The 12,391-nt window shown below is 38.8% G+C and overlaps 1 non-coding gene across 1 annotated transcript; it reads right to left on the bottom strand.

Moving 5' to 3' along the window:
• Positions 1-222: 222 nt before the first annotated feature.
• LOC118489808 lies at positions 223-329 on the bottom strand. Its single transcript, XR_004887822.1, has one exon. It is a non-coding gene; the product is annotated as a small nucleolar RNA R71 (small nucleolar RNA).
• Between the last annotated feature and the right edge of the window lie 12,062 nt (positions 330-12,391).

The following is a 12,391-nucleotide window of genomic DNA, read 5'->3' as shown; positions in this document are numbered from 1 at the left end:
GACGAGGATCCCCACTTAAATATTACCAACTTTTTAGAAATATGTGATACTTTTCGGATCAACGGGGCATTAAATGACGCCATCCGCCTCCGAATGTTCCTGTTTTCACTAAAAGACCAAGCTAAGGCTTGGCTTAACACCCTCCCAAGTGGTTCGGTAAACACTTGGGATGAACTAGCCCAAAAGTTTCGATATAAGAATTTCCCTCCTTCTAAAACGGCTAAATTAATGACTGAAATTAATACATACTCACAAGAGGACGGGGAATCCTTATATGAAACTTGGGAAAGATTAAAGGAGCTATTAAGAAAATGTCCTCATCATGGTCTTGCAGTATGGCAACAAGTATCCACTTTCTATAATGGGTTGTTGCCACACACAAGACAAACGCTTGACTCTAGCTCCGGGGGACTTCTAGGTAATCGTCGCCCAAATGAAATTTATAATCAAATTGAGGAAATGGCTCAAAACAATTTTAAATGGCACACTCACCGAGGTACAAAATCTATTGCCCCGGGTGCCCATAAGGTAGATGAGAACACTTCTTTACAAGCCCAAATCGAGGCCCTCTCTTCGAAAATAAAAAGTTAGAAATGGCAAAAATGGCCTCGGTTATGGCTTGCGAAGGGTGTGGTGGGCCACATGAAAATTGGAGTTATATGAAAGAAATAGATAATCTAACGGAAACGGTAAACTACATTGATAATAGACCTAGGCCGTCGAGTCCCCCAACGGGTACCTACAACCAAGGATGGTGTAACCACCCTAACCTTGGTTGGAGAGAACCCGGCAATAGTAGTAACCAACAAAACCAGAACCAACGAACAAACTTTCAACAACCAAGAAATGAGTCACAAAATTTCTCTCAACAACAACAAGGGCGACGAGAGAGGCTTGAAGATACTATCTCGCACCTCATATCCGACACCGAAAAGAAAAACTCTGATCGATTCCAACAAATGGAATCGAGCTTTAGAAATCAACAAGCTAGTATTCAACACATTGAAAAATAACTAAATCAACTAGCTCAAAATTTCTCCGAGAGACCACAAGGCGCATTACCCAGTAATACCATGACCAACCCAAAGGCGCAAGTACATCTCATCACGTTGAGAAACCGTACCGTAGGTCCCGAGGAGGCTCCGCTACCTCCATCCGACAAAAGTTTGTCCAGTCAAACCACGACTTCACCAACACCCCAAAACGAAACAACTCCTCCGCCAAATTACGAACATACCAAGAACCCCTCGGTACCCTACCCCGGTCGGTTACTTTGCCAAAAGATCGATAAGCAATTCACAAAATTCGTAAACTTACTAAAACAATTGCACATCAATCTTCCATTTGTGGAAGTCCTCACTCAAATGCCTAAATATTCAAAATTTATGAGAGACTTTATCACTGACAAAAGGAAAATTGAAACATTGCAATTAGTTAATTTAAGTGAAGAATGCTCCACCGTACTACTTAACAAACTCCCACAAAAGAAAATCGACCCCGGAAGCTTCACCATCCCTTGTTCGATTGGGGGATCACCTATACGTAATGCGCTAGCCGATCTTGGGGCTAGCATCAATCTCATGCCCGCATCAATGTTTGACCGACTCGGACTAGGTAAAATGCAACATATAAATTACATCAAATGAGGCATAAAACTAACCCTTTTTTAATACTAATGTTGGAAAAAGTGTGCTTTTGTCTTCCTTTTGTATTTTCGGGACCAAATGAGCTTAAATGGACGAAAGGAACAAATATGCAGCAAAAACTAACATAAATACAAAGAAAAGGAATAAACGTGGCATGTCCGACCCCTCGACAGCATCTCCCCAAGCAAAACCAAGCAACAGAAGGCTGACCACGGCCCGTGCCCACTGGACACGGGGGCGTGGTCAGGTGTCTGCAGAAAGGGACAAAGCTATAGAAGCTTCTACGCCCACCACGGGGGCATGCCCAGCTCAGCACGGGGTGTGGTCAACGCTAAGATTTGTAGAATCTTGCAAAATCTTGATAGTACAGATACGCTTCTGCATACAGGGCCGTGCTCAGCGAACACGGGGCCGTGTGGAGCCTAATGCAGACAAGAGCAATTAATGAAGGAAGAGAAAAAGGTTGGCCACGGGGGCGTGTCCAGCGGACACGGGGCCATGGTCGGGCTTCTGTTCAGGCTATAAATAGGGGTGCTTGGTTCACCCAAAGGCATCCCTTGGCAAACCACCTCTCTCCCACTTTGCCACCACCCCACCACCACTACAACAACCACATCCACCACCATCATCCACCTTAGAGTGTGTGTAGTAGTCTCGGGATCCAAGATTGATCATAAGATGTAACACCTTGAAAATTTATGTCCAATAATGTATAAACACGTGTCATAAGCTCTGAACGTGTGAAAGAATACATTAGAGGGACTAAAGTTGACAAACGGGGAAACTATGTAAATATAAGGGTCCAAAGTGTCAACGATGGATAAATATATTTAAAAATAGCCCTACAAGATATTTATACCTTCAAACGAATAAATCATGGATCATACGAAGCTAAATCTGAAGGAAAGTGAGAAATTACAAACCACAGGGGCTAAGTGTGTCAACATGTGTAAAGTATACCTCTGAGTGACCTTTTAGCAGACCCGAAGCTTTGCAATGGTAAATTATGCTCACTAGAATATGTGGTAAAAAATTTCATAAAGTTTCGTTATCGTATGAGAAAGTTATGGTCAAATTCGTGTACGAAGGGTTAACAGCGTCAACGTTGAAATTTGTGACTTTTCGGGTGATTACAAGTTGATCAAGGACTTGCCTATGTTTATACATGTTTTGGAACCCTTAAAAATAAGTTTAAAAGGGCAAAAATGCAAGAACAAGAGTTAAAACCACGTAACAAAGGACCAGGGACCAAAATTGCAAAGTTTGAAACTTGTTTGGCTGGTCATGGCAGGCCAGGCGGCCCGCGTAAGAAACCCTTAACGGTTACGTGGCCCGCGAGAGAGACACAGTAATAGAAAAACATGCACAGCTGCCAGTCAGGTCTGTTAACCCACTTTAAAGGGTTGTTTTCTTATACTAGAGCTCCCTCCAATGGTTTTTCATGCATAGGGGCACCTGTAAACATCTGGTACCTATTGTAGACCATTGTGGCATCATCTTGTGAGATTAAATTGGCTATATATGGAGCTCAAGTTGTAACCATTTTGTGCACTCATTTGCAAAAGTTCACAACTTATTTTCTGGAGCTCTCTGGTCAGCAAGCAACCTTCCTAGCGATCCCTAATCATAATTAGGACTCTTGTAAGTACCCTTAACCCTTCTAAATTCGTTTTAGCTTAGTTAATTAGCTAAAAGTCAAACCGTCGTAATTAAGGTTTAACTTCGTGATTAATTAAAATTTGTCCAGTCAAATCACGAATTAAAAGTACCTTTGAGAAGGTAATTATGTGGGTAATAAACCCTTAAAAGGGTATTTTCATATTCCCACTCTAACTATGTTAATTGTCGAGTCAAAGCTTACTTTAAAAAGTCAACAGAATGCTTATTTTCAAATTAATGCATAATTAGCAATGTAGGATACATGCAACCTGTTTGATCATTGATATAACTTGATAATTATTGTAGGAACATGTCCCAACATGTTCAACTCGACAATATTCAGTTTAGGCTCGGTTTGGAACCGAAAGTCGCATAGTTTGACTTCTGCTTTAACTTTCAGTTCTGACCCGAATAAGCCAAGTTTAGGATTGCCTAAGAGCTTCTTTTTGACCTATTTACATGTTATTATAACCCTCTGAGATTATACAACTTTGTTCATTAGATATCCTATTCGCATGCATGTTTCTGTTGATTGCTTATATGTTGACCATTATGCCCAAATGACCTTAAAATATGATTTCTGAAAATGTAAAATGGTAGACACCTTAGCTACTGATTTATAAACTTGCACCTAAAATTTGAGATCAGTTTGAGGTATAGATTAAGAGTTATGCTCATTAGCGTAATTAGAAGCTTCTTTAGTAATTAATTGGCGTAAATTGCATATAGCCTATCTAAACTCAAATTTTTATATAAAACTTTGTACCTACTGATATAAAATAATATTTTGGGATTTTTAAATATTTTTATTTAATTTTAGGCTGAGCATAACTTAGTGTTCTAAGCTTAATTCGGTTAATGTCGGTTTTACCCTTTTGGACTATAAAATGAGTTTTATAAATCCTGTTGACCCCAAACCTTTTTCTACTGATTCAATATGTTAAATAAATTATTTTGAGCCTTCTGGAATATTAAAAATATCAGCTTTTTATACAAAACCCGGAAATGGCTCCAAATCGCCTTTTTAAGCGTTTTTAACGCATAAGTATGTACTAGAACCTTGTTAAGCATATGGGGTTAAAACCTACTGATGTATTCAGTAAATTTTTATATTCTAACAGTAGGCAAATAATTTTAAACTCAGAATTTCAGTTTTGACCTTTTAGGCCTATGTGAAATTACCAAAATGCCCCTACGGAGCATAGTATGGTTATAAGTAATAAATTTCACATATATTTGATACCCTACTGTTATGACTTAATAAAATGAGTATATTTACTGATTTATTCAGACCTGTAACTCAGAATATTATTTAAACTCTTTTACACCCTTTAAAATGACCAAAATGCCCTTATGAGGCATAGTTTGGGTTTAAAACCATTTGGGGCGTAATGGAAGGTATCATTCTAATATCACAATATGTTTAAGGCATATTAACTTAGGAAACTTGTATATGACTCTTATGGTTACTCGTTACGCACTTTACGCGTTCGGATCGGCTTATGTAACTAGTTTACCCCTTTTAGCCGAAACGGGTCAAACCATATCATTTCTGTCTCAAAATCCAGAATGTGATTAAGTTACCCATACTAAACAAGTATGCAAGATTGTTGGGTCAAAACTACATTCTAAAACGGTCTTCGCCTTATCGTGCGTTTAAACCGTAATCTTCATTTAAAACTAACCGGTCTAAGCTTAGGCTAAATTAAAAGACCCGTTAGGATTCTAATAGGTTATTAAAAACCTTCATTCCAGATATAGGAGCTGTTGGTGCAGTTGTCTGCCGACTACATCTTAGTTCGAGCCTTAGGTTAGGGCTGATTATAGAGTGATCGGAAATCAAGAAACACATAAGTTTAGGTAGGTCCGCTTATATGTCAATAACATAGGTTCGCTTATGTGGTTCTTGATAGGTCCGCTCATTTGTCACTTATATATAAGGTTCGCTCATACGAACATGAGTTGGAGGTCCGCTCATAAGATCATATGAGGTTCGCTTATATGGTCATGCCATATAAGCGAACCATGTTGCGTATATATAGTGGTCATTGGAGCGGATCTGTGTGTGTCTTGTGCGTGTAACGGCGAAGCCCTGCCGATTTGTTTCCGGAACGTGTAAACTGTCAGATTATCAATAAATAAGAAGTTAAATAGTGAAATCAAGCTTTACGAAGACCGAATCAATGAATTCCGCCTCTGATTCTGTCTAAGCGCTCTTCTGATCGACTCGTCAGGTCGTCAAACGTTCCTACAAGTGGTATCAGAGCTCAGGAGGAAGAGTTCTTACCGTTTAGCTCGATTTTCGCTCAAAATTCTGTTTTCTACACCTTCTTTCATCATTTCAGACACTTTCAACGGTCAAAAACGGTTCAAAATTTCAAGGATTGTGCGCAATAGTACAAAGACAAACCCTGGAAAATTTGGTGTCAAAATTCAGTCTAAATGTGGGTCAAAAGTGTGTCTGAAAGAGGTTCGCTTTTACAGACATCTTATAGGTTCGCTTGAACGGTCCGCTCCAAAGAACTTGTGAGATTCGCTTATTGTTACAAAACTTCAGGAGATCCGCTCCAAACGTTCAATCTGATTTGCTTTTGTATACACTTGGATGTCTGGTCCGCTCGAGTGACCATATAGATCCGCTCATAGATACATTTTCATACAGATTCGCTCCAAAGATTCAGCTGGTCCGCTTTTGTGTCCCATTGGCAGTCTAGTTCGCTCATACGTACTTAGGTTGGTTCGCTCCAGCGAACATATCCGGTTCGCTTTTCTAGTCGAACAAGAGATCCGCTTATTGGAATCAGTAGTGGTTTGCTTATACTTACCAAGTAGGTCCGCTCGAGTGAATAATCAAGTTCGCTTTTGTGAAATTTACAGGTGGTCCGCTTTTGTGATCATTACCTGTTTCGCTTTTGTAAACAACAAAGATTTGTCGGAATTATTTGAAAAATGACAATGAGGTTTGATGAGCAGGAAAACAATAATCTTAAAAGGTTGAATGATTGGTATCGAGGATATCTTAGTAGTTCTTATCAGAAACTGCCTAAAGAGGTTTGGTGTAAACGTTTTGAATGTTTTCTGAGTAAGAATGATGAAAACTTGGATGATCTGGAGAAACGTTTTGATCACTTGATTGACTATTTGAAGGATAATCAAATAGTAATAACAGAAGCTGATAAGAAATCAAAGTTTGCTAATGGATTATCAGCTGAATGGGATGATTGCTTGAAAACTTTGAGAGAAAAATATAATTTTTCACAATTATCTCTGAATAAATTCATTAGAAAACTTAAAAATCACGATTATGAAAAGTATGAAAAGAAGAGAGAGATATTGGATAAGATAAAAATGAATTTGGAAGATTTGAGTTTAGATGTGATAAAAGAAATAAACAAAAGAATCAATGTTTGTTGGGCAGCAAAAAGAAATTTGATATATGATATGAAAAGAGGTTGTTATATTGATGATAATGAAAATCCTATTGATTTTGTTACAATCTTTGGTGCAGGTACATATAAGATAGAGAAAGAACAAGCGTCAAAGGTTGAAGAATCTGTGAAGTATGAAACATCAAATTTTGCAGCAGTGTGCTTCAAATGTGACAGCTTCAAGACTGATAATGACAAACTCTTGAAGGATGCGGAAAGTTTGACATTGAAAGTTAAGAAGTTGGAAGACGAGAAGCAAGCTGATATTAAACAGATTCTTATGTTGAAAGACAATTGTGAGAAACTGAAAGCTGAAAATGACAAACTGTTAAGTAACTTGAACAGTTTGACATTTGAAAACAAAGGTTTGAAAGAAAATGTAAAGGTTTTTGAAAACAAACAGAAATCATCAGAAAATGACGATTTCTGGATAAAACTTGAGAACAAAAATTTGAAAGCTAATGAGACAAAATTTCAAGAACAGATAAAAGTTTTGGAAAATGAAAAATCTGTTCTTGAAAACATGAAGAATGAGAATGAAAAATCTATCAAGTCTCATCTTGAACGAATTTCTCAGCTTGAAAAAGAAGCTGAGAATTCAAGAATCAAGATTGATGAACTTGAAAAGAAGTTGAAAGGTTTTGTGACTTCATCTGACAAGTTGAATTTTCCTTGTCCAAAACCAATCAACTCTGTTCCAATAAGTGACGATGTCACAAACTTTGACAATGTCAAAGTTGAAGATTGCGATGAGAAATCTGATGATGTAAATGAAAAATTAGAAAAACAAAAATTGTTTTTAAAATTAAAAGAAAAATTTCAGAAAACTGTTCTTCAATCGACTGAAAAAGGTGAATGTTCTAAACAAAGACCTTTGAAGAAGAAAGTGGAACAGAAACAAAAGGATAATAAAAGTTCATCAGATCGATCATCCAATCGTAATGAAAAATTACAAAAAGTAAAAAATGAAAACTCAAAAGGTGTTGGTAATAAGTGGTGCAGGTTGGACCACAGTGCTCAAAAGTCAAAACCAGCAAACTTGAGGAAGGAATATCACCAAGCCAAACAATGCTATGATCTGAGCGTTTGGTGTGAAGGTGGTATACGGTACGATAACAGAGTGTGTTACCGATGCGGCTATCAAGGACACATTGCTGTTAACTGCCAGGGTTGGAATTATGAGACCAGAAGATGCTACAATTGTCAGATCAAAGGTCACATTGCCAGAGATTGCCCAAGGAGATCGAATGACAGATCGAGGGTTGTATCTCAGAAAGTGGAAAAAATTCCAGTCAAGGTTAAGCCCAAAGAACTGAAGGTTCAAGAACCAAAAGTTCAAAAACCAAAAGTTCAAGAGACGAAAGTGAAGCTTTCTCAGGGGCAGAAAGACCGACTGAGGAAGAAGGCGAGAGAATATCTCGAGAAGATTTTGTCCTCGGGTTCATCCGTTGAAAAGAATAAAAGTTCTGATGAATCGACTCTCTCTGCTGCAAAGCAAAGCAAAAAGAATTCATCAGATACAAATCTGGGGACAAAAGAGGAAAATAAGAAGGAAAAGGTTGGCGATGAATCGGTTTCTTTGGAAACAAAGGAGCCACATGTCGGCGATGAATCTGGCTTGTCAAAGTCAGACAAGCCACATTCAGGCAATGATTCTGGTTCGTCAAAGCCAGAGGAGCCATTGGTTGAGGTAAAATTGTCAAAAACACCCAAGGCTGGTCAGGCTTGGGTGGATCTTTTCAAATGAAAAACCCTGACTTGCCGGAGTTCCCAGGTTGGTAAGCGTGGAGCATGTATCGGCATCTTTCTTAAAATTTTTTTCGTTAACGTCATTCATTCAAAAGGTAAAAGGTTTGTTTGTGATTGATTCAAGTGGTTCAGATTTTGAATCAGATCAATCCTATAAGTGGTTAATCAAGGTCATTAAATTGAACTTGAGTTAACTACATGATTTGATCCCCAGAACCTACAAATGTTTGGTAAACAAACTAATTTTTCCGGAAAAACCATTTTGATTAAAATAAACTTAAGTGTTTTGAGATCATAATGGGAAAATAGTTTGTTGAGAGGGGGAGTTCTGATTGTTTACGCCATGTGGATGGAGAATTGATGCGATTCTCATCAAGTTGTCAAATTTGTATAGTTTGTTTCAAATTTTCCCAGAAAATCAAAATTGAAACATATTTTGATTTTAGGGGGAGAAAAATTTTTAAAAAATTAGAAAATTAGAAAATGTCAAAAACATTGAAAAATTAAAAATGAGTTTTGGTGCAAATAGGGGAAATGATAGTACATCAGCTAGACTGGCACAGTACGCTAAAGATTTGTAATGTATAAATGCAATTAAGCAGTCTCGCTAAAGATGTGTCGGTAGGTTTTCACAGAATTAGTAGATCAGTTTGGGATATAAACATAAATTTCACTTACGTCTACGTGGGGAACACCTCCAGGATATATAGGTAACCCCTGAAATCCTGTTTGAAGGGTCCCGTATTATGAGATACTAGGTCTTTATGCTCAGTGATATCTGGGGTATTATCCTGGGACTTCTGCTGTATGGAAGTACTGACCTAGTCCCCGGATAATACTTTCTGCAAAAAGCTTTGAAATATAAGCTAGCCCTCAGCAATTTGATTAAACAATAAAATTGATAATCTTTGCTGTTGAAAATAAAAGATCCTCTAAAGGGGACCCACCTAAAGTCGAAGCCGTCATCTCTCTGCGTATACGGAAGTATCGACCTGAGCTCTCACGGCCCTCGCACATAACCCCTTTACAGATATCAGCTGTGGTATACTCACCTGTAAGACTGAATACTGGGGTCTGGATACGGGAGTATATACTGAGGTGGGACACATGTAGATGTTTTAAGTTCTAAAACACTAAATCTGTATCCCGAACAGGTTGAACATTTTGTGAGAATTTAAGTGGATCAATACAGCGACAATCAACGCGAACTGTTTAAAAGCTTAAAATGAATTAACAGCTTAACGGTGCTAGTGTTTAGTCAGCAGCTGATATGATCCTCTTGCACGAACTCACAAAAATATGTTTGTATATATTTCATTTCTGCATTTTAATTGTTGTTATTGCATTTGTGTTTCATATTTGAAAAATCCAAAAAGATTTTCGACAACTGATGTTGGAGAGCTGAAATTCAAAATCTCAAAGGCTAAACAAGATGAATAGTTGGTTTGGTTAAAGTGATTTGAAATGGTTAATCAGATTTTGGAAAGTTTAATAAATTGTTAAATGTGAAAAATTCTTGAATATTCTTAAATGATTAGTTGATTCATTAAGTTGAGTCACAATTGTGTTTGTTTGTAATAGTTTGTTTGAGTTGTGCAGGTTTCTGATCCTGTTGCTACGGAAAGCCAGGAGATACATCAGAACCTGAGAAGAAGTTTGATGAGATAAAGCCAGGAGTTGATTTCAATGGTGATAACGATTTCCAGACGGCGATCCCAGCATGATGATAGGGGGAGTCTGATGAAAGTTAGAGCCAGAGAAGGATCCAGGCATATGATCCCAGGCAGAGTTCCTGAAGAAGACTGATCGAAATCGATAATGTCATGTTGAAGACTCTCACTGAAGATTCCGTCAACATTCAAGGGGGAGTCTGTTGGTGCAGTTGTCTGCCGACTACATCTTAGTTCGAGCCTTAGGTTAGGGCTGATTATAGAGTGATCGGAAATCAAGAAACACATAAGTTTAGGTAGGTCCGCTTATATGTCAATAACATAGGTTCGCTTATGTGGTTCTTGATAGGTCCGCTCATTTGTCACTTATATATAAGGTTCGCTCATACGAACATGAGTTGGAGGTCCGCTCATAAGATCATATGAGGTTCGCTTATATGGTCATGCCATATAAGCGAACCATGTTGCCTATATATAGTGGTCATTGGAGCGGATCTGTGTGTGTGTCTTGTGCGTGTAACGGCGAAGCCCTGCCGATTTGTTTCCGGAACGTGTAAACTGTCAGATTATCAATAAACAAGAAGTTAAATAGTGAAATCAAGCTTTACGAAGACCGAATCAATGAATTCCGCCTCTGATTCTGTCTAAGCGCTCTTCTGATCGACTCGTCAGGTCGTCAAACGTTCCTACAGGAGCCCAGTAAAAGCTATCTGTACTTGCTGATTTGATACGGCTGGGATTAAATTTATATTTAGCTCAGGTAAATACTTTTAACTTATTTTCCCTTATATGGGCTTGGGGTACGGTATACAAAATACCGCTTGGTCGGGTAAGTGACCTTAACCGGTCGGTGGTTAAGTGTTGTCAAAATGACCCGTTTGAAAATGTTGTTTTGTTTGTTTAACGCCTTTGTGGGTTTACTGACCATGTCCCGGATATCCTTGGCATCATTCAAAGAATGGCCACGACCTTAGCACACGGGTGTAGGCGTACACCCGTAGTGCATTCAAATCAATAAAATATAATTGTCGGTACGAGAGAAGTCTCGCGGCAGAACTATACTAAGTGGTGTGTCTATTAATCTTTTTAGCCGGCACGACCCGGATAACTGAACGCATAACAAACATGTAATTCTTTTACAAGATTATAAGCAAATAATGATCCCAAGTTATAAAAAGTTTTGTGCCGCGGGCATTCAAATCAATTTTAAACCTTTTCAAAATGAGTCAGTTAAATTGTATTTACCAGTGTAAACTGACGTATTTTCCAAAAAGGCTAAGTGCAGGTACTACGCGTAATAGGCTGGCCACTCCTTAGCATCAGTAAAAGTCTCGCAAGCTTTGGATGCATGAAGTGTGTTGAATAAAAGTTTCCTCTTTGTTTTGATCTGCCTGTGGATCTATTTCAACTGTTTGTGATACTGGATATTACAATTTTATTTGGTTGAAATAAATCTTTCTTTTACTTCCGCTGTGCATTTATATTTTGTATTGTTTGACTATGACGATACCAACTACGTCACGGAACCCCCACCGGGCCCACCGGTGACACGTGGAAAATAGGGGTGTGACAGGTTGGTATCAGAGCCAACACTGATCGAATTAAACACTAGCCTTTTGTGTTTAATCTCAGTTAAATAAATGCACATTCCTCGTGTTCTGAGTCTAGACAAAGAACATAGGATAAACTCTGTTTTGTTTTATTTCATTTTGTCTTTTATTTTATTTTATATACACGTGGTTGCATCATTGTTTTGTTAACAGGTTTAACCATGCCACCAAGAATGAGACGCGGACGGGGAAAGGCACCTTTCACTAGCCACGACCATGAAGTCGGGCCTTCGCACCGGCGTACCCCTTCGATTACAATGAGCACAAGGCCTTAGGAGTCGTGGAGGAGATACGTTGAACCCGGGAGGCGATCTGTCTCCCTCAGCTCTTCACCTTCTTACTTACACTCTTTCGGGCCTCAATCTGAGAACGAGCCCAATAACCCTTAAGCCTCTTTCATACCCTTGCAACGATCCAACTCGCACCACTCTTTGGTGACCCCACTCCCGCATTCCAAAGCCGGTTCAACCAGGCTAACTACCTTCAAGAACCCGTGGGTTTTAACCCACTAGGACTCGAGGATCACTTCTCGGGTGAAAATGACATGGATGAGGACACGGATCCCGTGGAGCCTGCGACCGGGACACCGAACCACCCCATCGAGATCTCAGATGGGTCCTCATTTCACG

Source organism: Helianthus annuus, chromosome 2, assembly GCF_002127325.2.
Source record: "Helianthus annuus cultivar XRQ/B chromosome 2, HanXRQr2.0-SUNRISE, whole genome shotgun sequence".
Taxonomy (NCBI): Eukaryota; Viridiplantae; Streptophyta; class Magnoliopsida; order Asterales; family Asteraceae; genus Helianthus; species Helianthus annuus.
Note: the sequence above shows the minus strand (reverse complement) of the source record. Positions and strands in the feature narration are given on the sequence as shown.